This window comes from Pelobates fuscus, chromosome 3 (assembly GCF_036172605.1).
Source record: "Pelobates fuscus isolate aPelFus1 chromosome 3, aPelFus1.pri, whole genome shotgun sequence".
In the NCBI taxonomy this organism is placed as follows: Eukaryota; Metazoa; Chordata; class Amphibia; order Anura; family Pelobatidae; genus Pelobates; species Pelobates fuscus.
This window is the reverse complement of record NC_086319.1, coordinates 371,972,605-371,990,170: the sequence shown is the minus strand read 5'-3', so window position 1 is coordinate 371,990,170 and position 17,566 is coordinate 371,972,605. Positions and strand designations below refer to the sequence as shown.

At 42.2% G+C, this 17,566-nt stretch overlaps 1 protein-coding gene across 1 annotated transcript in view; it reads right to left on the bottom strand.

The window, feature by feature from the left end:
* Positions 1–16,834, bottom strand: part of ZNF592 (zinc finger protein 592) — a 44,142-nt gene extending 27,308 nt beyond the window's left edge. Inside the window, exon 1 of the mRNA XM_063449429.1 lies at positions 16,648–16,834. The gene's annotated coding sequence lies outside the window, so the exon portion shown is untranslated. The remainder of the gene's footprint in view (positions 1–16,647) is intronic.
* Between the last annotated feature and the right edge of the window lie 732 nt (positions 16,835–17,566).

Sequence of the window (17,566 nt, the reverse complement as noted above, 5' to 3'; positions counted from 1 at the left end):
GGAAAGTAGCTTTCAGCCAAAGATAGTAGAGGCAAGGAGGAGCGCCCGGCAGTATTTTTGAAAAATAGTCTTTAGTGTAAAATTTATATAATTAAAATTATGGATTATATAATTATTTATAGCCGCTTTTGGTGGGAAATTTAGCCGATACCAATCACGTATAAATGAAACCAGCGAACTCAAACCATAAAAATCCCATAATCAGAAGATATTTCGGGGACTGGTGGATAAAGGATGCTCAATAAATGCATCCCTATTCAGTGCTTGTTGAGGAAGTACATTAAGTAGATATGGTATAAGAGAGCAACTATTTCTAAAGGGCAAAGAAAAGAAAAAGTTACCTGCGCTCTCTCCTTAATCCCTATGTATATTTAAACAAAAGGAGGTCATTAAGTTACTCCAATGGCCACTGGAGAGAATGCCCGCCTGCCAACGTCAAGGCAGACCCCCCCTAGATGGGTTTTTACTATATGTATTAGCTGATGTGTACAGTAGTCATTGCTGCCGCCCAGGAGTGATGGGAGTGAGCGCAGGACTTTTTTCTTTTTGTATTTCTAAAGGGCAGTATACTCCTTTCAGATGTACTATACACTTGCCATTAGACTGGCAAGGAATCAAATAGGTATACTGCTACAATAGGGCTGTATCCACATATGCATGCAGAGACCAGTAATATTCCTTCCAAGAACCACTACAACCCCACCACGTTTCAGACAATATAAAAACCGTGTTTCATTGGTGCTGCTGAAATATGTAATTACATGGAAAAGTGGTGGCAGCCACAGAAGCTGTTATGGAATACAGTTTGGGGGGTGCTTAAAACAGCGCTTTAACAGACTAATCTAGTAGCCAGATAACACGTAAATACATTAATAACCATTAAAACACAAAATCAGGCAATATTCTGAGCCTGAAATGGGACATCCATAATGTACACCCGCTGCTGTCCCTTTTTTTAGTTATGTTTCTTTACCAATTTATGGTAATATTATACACTGGGTGGTGGCACTTTTGCACTTGGGGGGATATTTCAATATTTTTTTGTTTAACTGCAGAGGTACATATCAGGCACCATAACCAAATCATCTTACTTATATGGTTACAGCACCGTTTGTAGCTTTTCGTGCACACTCCTGATTGCGCAGGAGAGTGCACAAAAAAATCTGCCAGATCTGAGATACTTAGATTAGACTACTGGGTTACATTGACCCTGTAGGCAACTATCAACTAAACAAGTTCTGAGATATTTAGTTTGTCTTCATTGACAAGAGCTCCAACTCTGCCTTCTGTCAGTCAATCAGCTGGAAAATTTGTATTATCCATATTCTGCATTCGGCATAGAACACTCAGAACTTGGTCTGTGCGCTCTCACCTCCCAGGAGAGAGACTAAAGCAGAGGAACATCACACTGTATAAACAATGGAAACTTTAGAAGCTTTCCTTTCCAGTCCCTTGCTTAAATATCTTGATATGAGGACCCCCATCACTCCCAAAATAAAACTTTTGGAGTCAGGGGAGAAGAAAATAGCAAGGTACAAACTAGCCCTTTTTTTATCAATCCACCCCTTTGACAAGTTTTTTTTTTTTTTATGATAGGTCCTGCTAACTCTGGCCCCATGTAAACATTCTTAGTTTAACTACAAGTAAATAGAATGATAGAGAAAACAGAACTTTAGTTGAATATTATGATGCATAAGAAGGGGGGGGGGGGGGGGGGGGGAGTGAAGGAACAAACTACAGGATTTATTACTGCAGTAGTTATTTTGTATACATGACTGTGTGATGCAACAAATATATCTAATACATAAAGTTTGATTTGAAAGATACACTTTGTGTGTGTATACAATATATATGTACACACAAGTGTATCTTTCAAATCAAGCTTTATGTACATCATTTTAAATACAAAATTCAATATTTATGGTGAAATCTATAGCTTCTATCCTTGTTATGTTAACTGTGTTCTTCAGCTAGATGTACTGAAATGAAAAGTCAGTGCTATGTAGCTTACTGGCATAAATAACTCAAGCCAGGTAGATACAATCAGGCTTCTGTCTCCCCTACTGCTATGGCTAAACTGTGATACATTGATTAAACACAAACCTTGGATGTATTAAAATACTCATCGATATAGAGGACAGTGCATATAATATTTATATCATTGGTCAAAGGTCAGCTTTCACCTAAATTTTTTTTGTTTTTACTATACTAATCCTTTCATCAAGTTTTAAAAGGAAAAAAAATAAAGTTTGTTTTTATTTTATATTATATGTATAACAGTGACAAAATACAATCCTACTTTTAATAAATGACTGGATCCTTCAGCATATACAATCTAAACCTGTCCAAAAATGCAAGGTCACAGGTTCAAATCCCGGCAGGGTCAACTCAGCCCTTCAGCCTTCCGAGGTCGATAAAATGAGTACCATCAATTAGATAATAATAACAACATCTATTACTAGTCAGCTGCCGATTTGGTTAAAGGGACACTACAGGCACCCAGACCACTTCTGTTCATTGGAGTGGTCTGGGTGCCAACTCCCACTACCCTTAACGTGTAATTATTGTAGTTTTTATAAACTGCAATAATTACCTTGCAGGGTTAAAGGAACACTATAGTGCCAGGAAAACACTCGTTTTCCTGGCACTATAATGCCCTGAGGGTGCCCCCACCCTCAGGGAACCCCTCCCGCCGGGCTGGATGGATAGGAAGGGGTTAAACTTACCTCTTTCCCCAGCGCCGGGCGGGGAGCTCTCCTCCTCCTCTCCTCCCCCTTCTTCCGTCACCGGCTGAATGCGAATGCATTCAGCCAGTCCATAGGAAAGCATTCTCAATGCTTTCCTATGGACTCTGGCGTCTTCCCACTGTGAAAATCACAGTAAGAAGCGCGGAAGCCCTCTAGCGGCTGTCAATGAGACAGCCACTAGAGGCTGGATTAACCCTATTATAAACATAGCAGTTTCTCTGAAACTGCTATGTTTATAAATAAAAAAAATAAAAAATAAAATAAAAAAAAGGGTTAAACCTAGCTGGACCTGGCACCCAGACCACTTCATTAAGCTGAAGTGGTCTGGGTGCCTATAGTGGTCTTTTAACTCCTCCTCTAGTGGCTGTCTACTAGACAACCACTAGAGGGCACTTCCGGGATTTTAGCACAGACCTACAGCATCGCTTAAAATCCTGATAGGAAAGCATTGAAAATCATTTTGGAGGGGTCCCTCGTACGCGGCATTGATCAGTCTCCCATGCCGACTGATGTGATGAGGAGCATGGGCGGAGGAAGAAGCAGCGACGAGGGACCCCTTCAGCAACCGGGGAAGGGAGGTGGGAGGGAGATGGGACCTGCAGTGCCAGGCACTGGAGAGTCCCTTTAATTCCGAGAGCGTGCGCAGACAAACACTTTGAGTCCCACTTGGAGAAAGGCGCTATATAAAAATACTAGTTATTATCATCATCTTTGGTCATACTGTGTTTGAAAAAAGACAGTCTCTATGATCATTCCTGCTCCACTCCATGCACAAAAGTAGGGAAAACTAAAAAGACTGTTTTCAAACACTTTGCAACCAAAGTAGTATGTATATAGCTGGAGAATTGGATATCACATACTGTGTGTGAAAAATGTTGTTGTTCAATAAATGATGAAATGATTATATTTAATTTTAACCATTCTAACCATGCAAGGGTTTTTAACCCTCTAATTGACCACAGGACCTACAAAACTTTAGATAGGAACACGAAACATGTGTAGTGTTCCTTTAACAAATAATGTTTAAACTTTTTAACTCCGTTTTCAAATTAGTTTGTTTTCTGGTTTGCTGTTGATTCCAAGAACAGTCATAGCATGTTCTTACTTATAAAAACATACAGATGTCAGGTGAAAAAAAAAAAAAAAGATTCTCTGCCTATGAAGTGAAACAATACATTTGTGTAATATCAGGTGCATGTTTTAAAATAGAATATATATATATATATATATATATATATATATATATATATATATATATATATATATATATATAGTAAAAAAAAAAAAAAAACATTCTTACACTTTGGCTCTAAACCTGTTACAGATGTAGGTGCTCCCACCTTTTAAAAACACATTTGTGTGAGCGCTGAATGAACACAGAGCAGGCTCTGCCATCAGTGTGATAATTCTGAGATGGCTTTCATTAATCTGCAAACATAACTAAAGTAATTTGAAAATAATAGATGTGGGGGGCGGAGCCTGGCACTGAACCGGACCGGACGCCATCTCTCCCAGCTCCGCCAAATCCACATACAATCTCGACGATATCTCGGAAACGAGCAACCATCCGGCCCTGCAAACACCAGACACAGCCAGGGGACACCCCGCTGAATCCACAGATGCCCTTCCAATACTCCCCGAAGCACCTTAAGGCAAAACGCAAAACCGGGGCCTACTACAAGCCCTCATACCACGACCTCGAGTTTCTCTGGGGCGGGGAACCTGAAGGAAACGCAGCGGAGCTGTGGTCGCCCCAAACAACACCTGCCAATACACCCATGGGGCGCAGAAATCAAAAACCCACACCCGGTAATGTACCTGATCACAGGGACATCGGAGCTATGCTCCAGCGGCACACCTCAGCCACAATGGCGGCCTCAGACCACCCACCCTCTCCAGGGCCTCCCCACACAGCAGCCCCTGCAGCATCCCAGCTACAGAGCCCAGAAGAGGACACACAGCCACAGCCCACAGCATCTGCAGGTAACAATGAGCCTGCAACTAAACAAGACCTACTAATCTTATCCACTATGCTACAAGACATTCAGGGCCTGCTTGCTGCTGACCTGCCCATCCTGAAATCCTCCATGCAACAACTCACAGGCAGACTGGTGGCTACAGAAGCAGACGTTAAAGAGCTTCGCCAGGACACCTCCACTATACAGGCATCTATAGCCCAACTGCAGGCAGCCCAACAGGCTCTATCACTACAGGTGGCAACGCAGGAAGACAGGTACCGCCGCAACCACATTAAAATAAGGGGCATCCCAGCCACCGTTCCTCAGGAGGAACTACCACACTACGTAAGAAGGTTACTAACCACTGTGCTCCCACCCGCCACCGCTAAAAAAGTAAACATCGCTGGGATGTATCGCCTACCGACGCCCACCGCTACCGATACCACAACATCGGGCGATGTCATACTCCGCTGCGCACTGCCTCAAGACAAGGGGCAAATAATGACAGCGGTAAGGAACAAGACCCCGCTTACATTCGAGGACGCACAATTGTCCTTCTACCAGGACTTATCCAAAGCCACTTTGCAGTGGCGAAAAACCCTGGCTCCCGTCACGGCCCGACTGCGGGCTGCAGGAGTGCCCTACAGGTGGGGACCCCCACGATCACTTTTAGTTACACACAAGGGGATCACACGAAAGATAACCACAGGGACTGATATCCCAGCGTTCCTCGCAGCGATGGATGTACAGGAGGTGACGACAGCCACGGCGGACCCAAAGCACACCCACGGATGGGACCCATCCAAAGTGATACCATTTGTGCCAAGACCTGCAAGCAACGACCCGCCGGACACCTGACTGACAGGGACTCTACCAGCCCTGACCCAAACCCAATGGAGGGACTTGCTCCACCAGCAGCTCTAGGCTGCACAGTTGCAGAGTTGCAAAGTTTTAACGATATGACTTTATTTGCTTGTTTTCACCGAATGTCTTTATATATTTTTCATTTTTTTTCCTCTCTTTTTCCTTTTCTGTCTATCACTGCAGAATCTCCCACACGAAGACACGATCTTCGACCTTGACCACCCAGGAGGAGGGAGATTCGACATAAAGTGGTGCCTCCCATGGACCCAGTCCGGTTCTCTTCAGCCACACAGGCTCAGTCACTGACTCGTTAATACCCCCTCCCCCCCCCGCTACCCCCTTGGTTAGGGGCAACACCTCCACCGAGAGGTCGGCCATGCCCGTTAGCAGGCAGCACCCCCTCCCTGAAAAGACGAGGGCACCACTCACACTACCGACACCCTAACGCGGAAACCACTAGATGTAACTTAAGACCTGTACCTGGTCCCAAGCTAGCTTTTACGTAAAAACAGGTCTCATAACGGTGGTACCACCTCTAAACATCTGCTATAGCATGGTTTACAGCTCTACCCGATAGGCTCATTTACAGCTGCCAGCCTAGGTACTGGCCTTACTTAACGCGCATCTGCAGTCTGCATACATGCTTATCTATAGGTCTAGATTTTCTACCCACCAACAAGCTGTAATCGGCTCATCACCTCAATACTGAATCCTTATACCTCATAACCATAGTCGGTGCGAAGCCTATGATAATACACCTTTCACTCTCCCCTACCCAAAGCGCAGAACACCACTATTCATTAATATTCTCTTTCCATTTAAAAAAAAAAAGTGCAGCAATCTCAACGTGTATAATATTACTTCCTGTGACACTCTATATTGCTCTTTATTGACATGTTTATGTTTCCTATGTACTTAACAATGCACTACCAAAATAAAGAATTAAAAAAAAAAAAAAAAAAAACTTGTAAAATAGAGGCTGTTATTCGCAGGAGTTCCAGCAGTGACCTTGCTATCTTTATGTTTTACACACCATGTGATCTATGTGCACTAACTCCTGGCTTTAATTTCTGTATCGTTAAAAATGTATAATAACACTCAGTTAAAACTTGTAAAATAGAGGCTGTTATTTGCAGGAGTTCCAGCAGCGACCTTGCTATCTTTATGTTTTACACACCATGTGATCTATGTGCACTAACTCCTGGCTTTAATTTCTGTATTGTTTTACTATATGCCTCAATAAAAACAAAGACTGACAAAAAAAGAAAATAATAGATGTACTGGGAGAGACATTCTGAGTGATGGCTGATAGACTTGAAGCTTCAAATACCATCAAAAAAACGTAAATGTACATGATGCTCTCATATACATTCATGATGGAGCCAAGTTGTCAAACTTATCATGTTGTAGTGGTTTTAGTGCTCTTTTTAAGTAGGGTCAAATCATAAACTAAGGATAATTCAATAAATTCAGAATTGTATTGAACTGTAAAATGTAGGCAAAAATTACTGGGACAAGAGCCCATGGAAGAAAAAAAAAAGAAAAAATACGCGAAATTCTGCAATTTGGTTTTCTTTGATTCACTTATGAAGTCACTGCTAGCACTTTTTTAATGTTTTGTGGGTACTTGTCTGGGGCCTGATCAATAGGATGTACCTGCTCTGATCTTGAGCGGTATCACGGATATAGCAACAGTATAGGATTATTGAATCCTGACCAAGGAGCTGGAAGCCACTTCTCTAAATTTAAACAGATTTTTGAAATAGCAAACATCCACTTTGTTTTTGTTTAGGGAGGAAGCAAAAAGAGCACATAACAAATTTGCTGTGCAGCACTGCCACATTAAGCACCTCTAACATCCATCTGAGGAGTGAAGTTACCCCTAGGCTGTAATGTAAACAACTGCATTTTCTCTGAAAAAACAGTATTTACAGCAAAAACACTGAAGGTAATGATTCTACTCACCAGAACAAATGCAATAAGCTGTAGTTGTTCTGGTGACTATAGTGTCCCTTTAATGAAGTTCAATACTGGTTTCTAAGGGTATTTTTCAGACTAAATTAGAAGAATGTGCAAGCCATTTTAGATATACCTCCAATTAAACAAAAATATGATAGGACTTTAAAGTGTATCCTAAAGGATACAGCATGCTCATTCATTAAAGCATTAAGGACCACTATAGGCACCCAGACCACTTCAGCTCAATGAAGTGGTCTGGGTGCCAGGTCCATCTACTGTTAACTCTGTAGCTGTAAACATAGCAGTTTCAGAGAAACTGCTATATTTACACTAGGGTTAATTCAGCCTCTAGTGGCTGTCTCACTGTCAGCCGCTAGAGGCGCTTCTCACTGTGATAATCACAGTGAGAAGACGCTGGACGTCCATAGGAAAGCATTGAGAAATGGACGCGCATGCGCATTCAACACTGACGTCAGCATAGGGAGGAGAGTTCCTCAGCTCCGAGGGAGCCTGGCGAGGGAGAAAGGTAAGTGTTTAACCCCTACAGCCCAGCGGGTGTAGGACCGCGCGGGTGGGGGGGACCTAAAGACCCTATAGTGCAAGCAAAACAAGTTTGTTTTCCGTTGGGTAAACAGCTTCATTGGGTTACACCGTTGTGTAAACAGCTTCATTGCTTAACACTACCACTTTAAATAATTATTAGCTTTCACTACCTTGCATCTCAATTATGCCAATTAATCATTTCGTACGTAAGCTCACAAGAAGGGCCATCAAGCTCCTGGGCAGTATTCATAATTCTTGTTTGTGCATGTGTTTTAATTCTTGTTTGTGCATGTGTTTTATAATGTATTTGTAGAACCAGAGTCCTACTCGGGGGCACTCCTGATTCACCTGTTGGCCAACATACACCTGGGTCTGAGCCAGGCAGGTTGCAGCAAGTGCCCATCATTTAAGTTACAGGAATACAATCAAACTCTTAAACACACGGTCATACTCTCTGTCACAATCCCAGTATGTCTCTTCTCCAACTCCACTAGGTGTGCTCCTGCGAAGCAGTAAAAGTTTATCTTCTTCCAAGATGAACACTGTAGTCATTCTTGACAGACAGGTATCATTTCCTGTAGCAATATGCATTTGTCATAAACGCCAGGCTCCATGTGCTCCTTTGCTCCTACAGTATTTGTTTACAATGCTGCAGAATAGCTTTGCTCTCAATGAAGAAACAATATATGAAAACGTATTAGCATTAAGAGCTTTAATTAGATTATTATCGCCATTTACATAGCGCCAACAAAATCCAGTGCTTTACATTATTACAATGATCTGTATTTCCTCATTCCAATTCTTGTCTTTTTTTGCAGTGAGCCTTTAACTCAGCATGTGTGTATTCTGACGCCCTAAGCTTTTACCACCCATATAATCCAAACGACATGTTATTAGGTACTTTTTGTGCTACCTGATTTTAAGGTGTAAGCTACTGTCAATCAATGAATGCAAAGCAACAAGGGCTAAAACAGTCACAAGAGGAGATGAGATCTGCAAATAACCACTAAGCATGGTAATTAACAAGATTTTGCTACCTATACAGGACAACAAGAAAGCACCACAACTTTGAATTATTGCATTGCTTGTGCACAAACAACTACAGACATCAGAGTATTGGATTGCATAAAAGGGTTCTAAAAACCCACATTTGCACCCATGTCTACACAGTATTTAAAATGAAGCCCTGCTCTCGTAGAGGTTCACTGCTTCCATACTTATAGAAAGCAATGCGCAGAAAAAAATGGTGTTGGGTTGCACAATCTCTCTCACAAAAGTGAATGTATACATCACTCCTACCAAACCAACATAGCCAAAAAGCACTCTAATGTGGTTAAGATCTAGAAACATTTTTGGACATCAGAGTGGAACTTAATACTCTGTCATTAAGCAAAAGGCTGATATCTTATCGCAAGCAGCCTTGTGATAATTCAAAGCTACAGGGTCACTAGGCGAGTGGGTGGTCGCAATGAGCTGCAGTTTCACAACAACATTAAAGGAACACTATAGTCACCTAAATTACTTTAGCTAAATAAAGCAGTTTTAGTGTATAGATCATTCCCCTGCAATTTCACTGCTCAATTCACTACCATTTAGGAGTTAAATCACTTTGTTTCTGTTTATGCAGCCCTAGCCACACCTCCCCTGGCTATGATTGACAGCGCCTGCATAAAAAAAAAAACTGGTTTTCACTTTCAAACAGATGTAATTTACCTTAAATAATTGTATCTCAATCTCTAAATTGAACTTTAATCACATACAGGAGGCTCTTGCAGGGTCTAGCAAGCTATTAACATAGCAGGGGATAAGAAAATCTTAATTAAACAGAACTTGCAATAAAGAAAGCCTAAATAGGGCTTTCTCTACAGGAAGTGTTTATGGAAGGCTGTGCAAGTCACATGCAGGGAGGTGTGACCAGGGTTCATAAACAAAGGGATTTAACTCCTAAATGGCAGAGGATTGAGCAGTGAGGCTGCAGGGGCATGTTCTATACACCAAAACTGCTTCATTAAGCTAAAGTTGTTCAGGTGACTATATAGTGTCCCTTTAACAGGAACAGTGATGTCTTCTGAAAAACATTGGATATGTTTCAAAACAGCCTAATGCTAAATACAGTGTGTGTTTATGCTCTCATGATTGATAGTGTTCTTTTCAGGACAATATTTCCATATAGTTTTTTGATTCTGTATTACTTCTACGCCATTTTTTACCTATTTTTCATTAAAGGAAAATGCTACATAACCACTACAGCACACTGTGCCTGGATTCTCCACCATTGTAAGTAGCCATAACATTTTAGAACAGTTAGTTCTAAAATGTTACTTCTTAACTTGCTGGGCAGAACTCCCAACTACACTACAAATACAGGAGAGCAGGAAGCTCCCTAAACCAGGCCTGGCAGTGCAGGGCTTAGCTCGTGAGACGCAATAGAAGTCCCTAAGCAGAAGCTTCCAGCTTGCCTGCATCTTTAGTGAAGTTATGTTAACTGTGAGTTATGATACATTGAGTGCTTCTTTAACCCAAGTTAGTCAGGAAAAACTGAGTAGGCTAATGTGGACCTGTCAGTCAAGTGTAAGCATGAAAAGGGCTCTTTCAAGTAATACAAATCAATATATGAATAGAGCTAGCCAAGTCAAACTGTTCCACAGTAAATCAGCTGTTTCCTCATCCCCATAAACTTCCAACACCCTAGATTTCAATCAATACTCTTACTTGGAGAAGAAAAAAAATATAGAATTTTCGAAATCCTAAACTGTTGACACATGACACATCAGGAGACCTACCCTCCTAGAGTAGGTAGTCAAACCGTTGAAGAGCAGTTTGATAACTTGCCTGTGTCCCTCTGGGCACACACAGCTGCACTACCCGTCTTAGATTCTCCAGCCAGGAGCAATTAGCTCCACTGAGGAACTCAAGTCAGTTGTCAAAGTATTCTCAAAACGTTTGTGGTCTGAAAGGACCACTATAGGCACCCAGACCACTTCAGCTCAATGAAGTGGTTTGGGTGCCAGATCCCCCTAGTTTTAACCCTCCAGCTGAAAACATAGTTTCAGAGAAACTGCTATGTTTACATTGCAGGGTTAATCCCGCCTCTAGTGGGTGTCTACCTGACAGCCACCAGAGGCCGCTTCCGCGATTCTCAGTGTGAAAAATCGCATTTGACTCATGCAGCGTGAGTTCAGATCCCCATAGGAAAGCATTGAGTAATGCTTTCCTATGGGTGGTTTTAATGCGCGCACGGCTCTGGCCGCACATGAGACGTCGGCAGGGAAGGAGAGGTCACCAGTGCAGAGGGAGCCCGGCGCTGGATTAGGGTAAGTGGCTGAAGGGGTTTTAACCCCTTCAGCCCAGTGGGAGGGGGGGGGGAGGGGGGGACCTAATAACCCTATAGTGCCAGGAGAACAGGTTTGTTTTCCTGGCACTATAGTGTTCCTTTAATATTGGAGGGTGCCAGGGCACTAGAACCTTTTTTGCTAACCCTGTTTCTCACACAATTAAGTTGAGGCTCCTTTGAACTCTCATTTACCGTGCAATAATCATTCTTGAAGCAGAACTTCATCCCAGTAACAATCGCAATTTTTACGCCAGTGAATAAACCAGTGGAGTTAAGAAGAGGGAGGACTTTAAATCTGCTGGATTTCCATGTTCTAGTTATCCCATCATGCCTAGAGCTTGGCACTTTCAACAACACTGCCATAGGCACCTCGTGCATACTGCTTAACAAAACTGTATGCTTTGCCCAGTGTACCCAAAGCATGCGCATGTAAATTAAAATAAAGCCAATAACCAACGGTTAGGAAAACTGTGTGTGCATTTAGTAATTGCTATGCTCACACAGCTTTCCATGAAATACCTGTAGAACATTGGTTGGCACATGTGTGGCAGACCTAGTAGTGAGCAGTTTCACTAATGGAAAACAAGAACTGAAACAACGTGTCCAAGTTAAGAGAAACCTTCCAAGTGACTTCTATTAAAGGATCACTATAGGGTGAGGAACACAAACATGTATTCCTGACCCTATAGCATTAAAACCACCATCTAGCCCCCCAGGCCCCTCATGCCTCATAGCACATTCTTACTGTATTCAAGCCTGAAGCTGTAGATCTGCATGCTGTTTGTCTCAGGAAAAAAAACAAAAACAAACAAAAAAACAAGCAGTCTGCTGACATCAGCAGAAGTGGTAGCCTGATCCAATCACAGTGCTTCCCCATAAGATTGGCTGAGACTGACAAAGAGACAGATCAGGGGCAGAGCCAGCATGATTCAAACACAGCCCTGGCCAATCAGCATCTCCTCATAGAGATGAATTGAATCAATGAATCTCTATGAGGAAAGTTCAGTGTCTGCATGCAGAGGGAGGAGATACTGAATGTTTGGATGCTTTTTAGGCAGCCATGGACCGAGGAAGGATCTCTAACAGCTATCTGAGGAGTGGCCAGTGAAGTTATCCCTAGGCTGTAATGTAAACACTGCATTTTCTCTGAAAAGACAGTGTTTACAGCAAAAAGACTGCCTGAAGATAATGATTCTACTCACCAGAACAAATTCAATAAGCTGTAGTTGTTCTGGTGACCATAGTGTCCCTTTAACAAGTACTGCAGACACACCAGCTAAGGTTCATCAAAGTGCCTATGATACTTTTTCAACAATTTGACACAATTGATCAAAAATTTCATTTATTTCCCTTTTTTTTTTGCATCCTAAATGTCATTTTTGAATACACGCCATTTTTTCCCAGACACTTTTTCCACAAATTGTTCAGTTTCCGTTCTCTTTTTTCCTGCCAGTGTAGATATGACAGTCTTCTGAAATGGAAGTTTCTGTTAAAACTGGTGAAATTCACCATAACTAAAACTTTTTTTTTATCATCACTTTCATAAATGCAATCAAAATAATGTTGGTATTAATCAGTCACTTTTTACAACACTTTTATACATATCCCCTCTCCCCGTCATGAAGAGTGGGGATCTACATAATCCATAAAACCCTGCTGTGCTTAGATTTTTGGGATTTACCTTTTACCTAAGTGTTTGTAAGAGAGGAAATAGATGCCTGTGCTCCTTGAATGTTTACAAATACAACAATGGACAACTAGGATTAGTGCAAACAAAGAATGGACAAAGGTCTTGTTCCCAAACTGCTTGGAATCTCACAAAGATATACATAGATGGCATTCAGTCTAGCCTTATAGACATGGTATGAAGTGGCACTCTACTTGGAGAGGCCTTACTGTGGCATTTAAACACATTCCATACCCGATGTTCTCAATTATTTTAAGATGATTATATTTATATATTGCAAACACGTTCTCCATTGATATACAATGCTCAACTAAGCTTACAAGTAAATGATCAGAAACAAATGTTCACATATACGAGCAAAACAATAAATTTGCAACTAGCAAAACATCTCTGACATTAACCTTTTAAATGAGGTTAAGCTTTATTTACTAAACTGTAGAGCTAAGTGAACAGAAAATCAAGTTACAAAAATAATTCAGGCTAAAATTTGCTGAGATGGAGGATTTTTCCAAACCAGATATTTTTGCCCTATTTTTAGAATTTAGTTTTTAAATCACGACATTTACCGTAGTTAATACAGCTCTTATGAGATTTAGCAGTAACCACCTCACTGTACCAAACTGAAAACCAAATGTAGGCCAAAATAGCCAATCTGGAAAAGCCTTCCAACTCTATATTGACCGCCTTAATCTCAATTTTGCATATTGCCTGTAGTTGTGTAGCCAGGTGCCCTGCGTAATTTGGCAGTGTTTAGGAACAGTTTGATAACCGATTTGGGTTCCACTGGGAAACCACAGCACTTCCAAGGATAATCTTGTTTGCTCCACTGAACTGAGTAGGACTGCTTTTATTGGCTGAGAGTGTCAGCTGAGTGCTTCCAGCCAATGAGCATGGTCCTAGATGGGTCATCCTTAGCTCAACGAAGATAGCTTGTCTAAAGAAAAAGACCCGATGCGGTGTAGGTGCCTGGGAAGGGGGGGCCAAATAATTTTTTTTTTTTTTTTTTTTAAACGGTTTGGAATTCAAAAGTGAGTTTCAAATTAAAGGGCAAAAGGTAGCCAAACTGGAAGCACAGCTGACTTAGATAATTTTTCCTGTTTGGCTATTCTGGCCTTTAAAAATTTATTTTAAATTCCTGCCAATTTGGACTCGAATGCATAACCCTGACTGCGTGGGTCCAGGGCATTCCAAGACCCATAACTGCTTGTGGGGCTGTAGTGGTTCTGGTGTCTACAGCCTGTCCCTACAGGCTGAGCACTGTCTTTTTTTCAGAAAAAAAAAAAAGTGATTACATTGCTGTCTAGGAACACCTCTTGTGGCAGTCAATCAGACAGCAACTAGATTTGCTTTTTAATCAACTGCTGTGTTTAACGTCTCCACACACTGAACATAAGAACATTTCCTATAGAGATGCATTGATTGAGCAGATGCTGATTGGTGCAGCGTGGCGTTTTGTCGTGCATGTGCAACAGCCTCCCAATGCTTTCCTATTGTACGATTGGTTGAGATAAAAAAAAAAAAAAAGTGAGTAAAACACCTTTCCCATGTGAACTGAGAGGGGGCAGTCCCCTAAATAGTTCAACACTATAGTGTCAGGAATACATATTTATCTACCACGTGACTTGTCGGATGTACCACAGAGTTCAACTACCACATGTGAAAAGCTGCTCCCATTGTATGGGGTCTGAAAGATCAGTCACAACAAGCTATGTGCTAACATACACTTGAATAGGTCCTATAAAGGAGGTCTTGTCAAGAAAAGTGACTGGAGTATATGGATATTTTCATAATTGATTTATCAAAGAGTCACTCCAACCATCATATCTACTACAGCCCACTTTAGTGATTATGATGGTAGGTGTACCCAGGTGAAGTTTCCCAATAATTGGAAAAACTGTTTTACAAACATTTTCCCTCTTAACTAGATCACTGTAGACAACCTGGTCTCCTTTTCTGCAATGCTTATGACATCCGATGCAACGCTGCCAAGCTTTCAGTAGCAGAGAATATCAGCTGACCACATTTAGCCAATGAATACAACACTGTGCATAACAATATGCACAGAACTGACATAGCCAGACTAGAACTTGTGTTCCGTGTTGGCTAATAATGCCGATGCCAATGGTGGAGTTACACGTCCAGCAGCAAAGGGGTTAAACTTTGTGCAGTGTTTTATAGTGAAACATTAGATGTATAGACTCCAGGCACCATAACTATAAATCAATTAAGTGGTCTGGTGCTTGGAGTATCCCTTAACAGACTCTGAATTTAATTTTAGTGTCACTTATTACCTTGCGCACAAACATAAGAAATCAGATTAAAAAGTTACTGGCTTAGACATGAGTGAGTGCAATAAAGCACCCTTATAAAATTTTTTGCTTGTTACATTGTACTCCTGCCCCACTTTGAGCAAATCTGATGTGCTTTGTAGTATGTACCGATTATAACTCACATCACCATCTGTCAAGGGAAGTTTTACCAAGTGCGATAGAAGGTCCTCAATATATTATATTCTGTCCCTGCAGGTGTCCCTCTTCACTATATGAGGTACCTGATAAATTAAAAACAGCAACAGTGGCAGATCAGCAGTGTGCACCTTAGCCATTATTAAAGGAGTACTGATATAATAACCATATGTGGTTTTCACAAGGAGCATTTCCAGGTTACACCTGGAGCTCTACAATCCCGAATTTATTTTATTATTAATAGTTTTGCTGCAATTCCTTTTATCACCAAGCAATTAGTGCATCAGGCAGGGCAACTGGCTGTATGAAGGGTCATGTTATATTTAGTGTACAAAGGGTAAGCATGAGATTACTTCTAGCTCTCCTTTATCACAGAAAGCATGATGTGCCTCCCAGTTCTCATTTACTACAGAAAGCAATCGGTTCCTTCAAACTCTCACATATTACTAAAAGCAATGAGGGTCTCTCATACACTGCAGAAGTCCCCCCTATGCATGCTTTTCCTAACAAATGCAAATTGCCCAGTGAATAAAACATGCAGTGTATTTATGTGTATGTATATATTTTGACCCCCACATATGTCACAATTTCTATATGTAGATACACAAAAAAAGTAAGGTTTTTAGTTAGGACTTTCACACATAGCCTACCTACAACCAAGTACAACACAGATCACAAACATATACACGCCCCTCTTTACCTATACATCCATATGCAATGAACCCAGCTCTCTGCCTGTATTATTACCCTTTAATTGGAGATATATATAGATATATATATATATATATATATATATATATATAATATGACATATGGAAAGAGACCCAATTCTAGGCAGACCTCCTGCAATGGTTAATAAATAAAACAAATGTCTATGACTACACATAGCACAGCAGCTGGTGCTACATAGTGTATATATAATATAGTGTGTATATATAAATAGAATGTTATGTATCCCCCTCCTGGAGGTAGAGTTCCAGGCTGGGTATTATATAGATTGTATATAGGGTTATATTGTGCACATAGCTCCTGTGTCTGTAAGCCCTGGCCCCCCCGGGCCGTGCGGCCTGCCCGGGCCCTGTGCACTCACCCAGCCTCGCTCTGTCCGCCGGTCACGCGCCGGGGCCCCTGGGGGCCAGCTGCGCCCGCTGCCAAGCTAGAAACCCGGGAGACGGCCTGGGCAGTAGGCCGGGACCGGGAAAAACTAACATGGCGGAGAAAGATTGGGCCTGGGGAAGAGGTGGGGCCCGAACACAGAGAGGGAGGAGAGACTGAGAGAGAGGAGAGAGGGGGGGAGGAGAAAATGAGAGGCTGGGGGAGGAGAGACAGGGAGACTGGGGGGGAGGGAGGGAAGAGAGACAGGGGGAGAGGAGGGTCTGAGAGAGAGAGAGAGGGGGAGAGACTGGGGGAGGAGAGCCTGAGAGACAGAGGGAGGTCTCACACAGAGAGAGGGATGAGAGCCTGGGACTGAGAAGAGGAGGGTCTGAGAGAGAGAGGGAGGTCTCACAGAGAGGAGGGTCTGAGAGAGAGAGGGTGGTCTCACAGAGAGGGAGAGCCTGGCACTGGGGAGAGGAGGGCTCTACATACAGAGGGAGGATGGATACACTGTGTCTGTGAGGAGGAGGAGGTCAACCACAGAGTGATGGCAGACTGTTACTGGGCGGGGGGGAGGAGGAGGGGGAAGAGGGGCACAGGGAGGGGCAGAAGACAGAGACAGCAAGGGAATGAGAGAATGCTGGAGAGAGAGATGACTTGGAAGAGAGAGAGTTAACATGGAAGAAACATGCAGAAAGAGAGAGAGAGCTGGTATGGGAGAGAAAAGTAGAGAGAGCTGGTATGGGAGAGACAAGTAGAGGAAGAGCTGGCATGGGAGAGAAAAGTAGAGAGATGGCATGGGACAGAAAGTTAGACGGAGCTGATACAGGGAAGAAGTGGCACAGTACAGTGTGATAGTTGACATGGTTGAGACAGTTGGCTTGGGGGGGAGGGGGAAGAAGAAAAGTGCTACT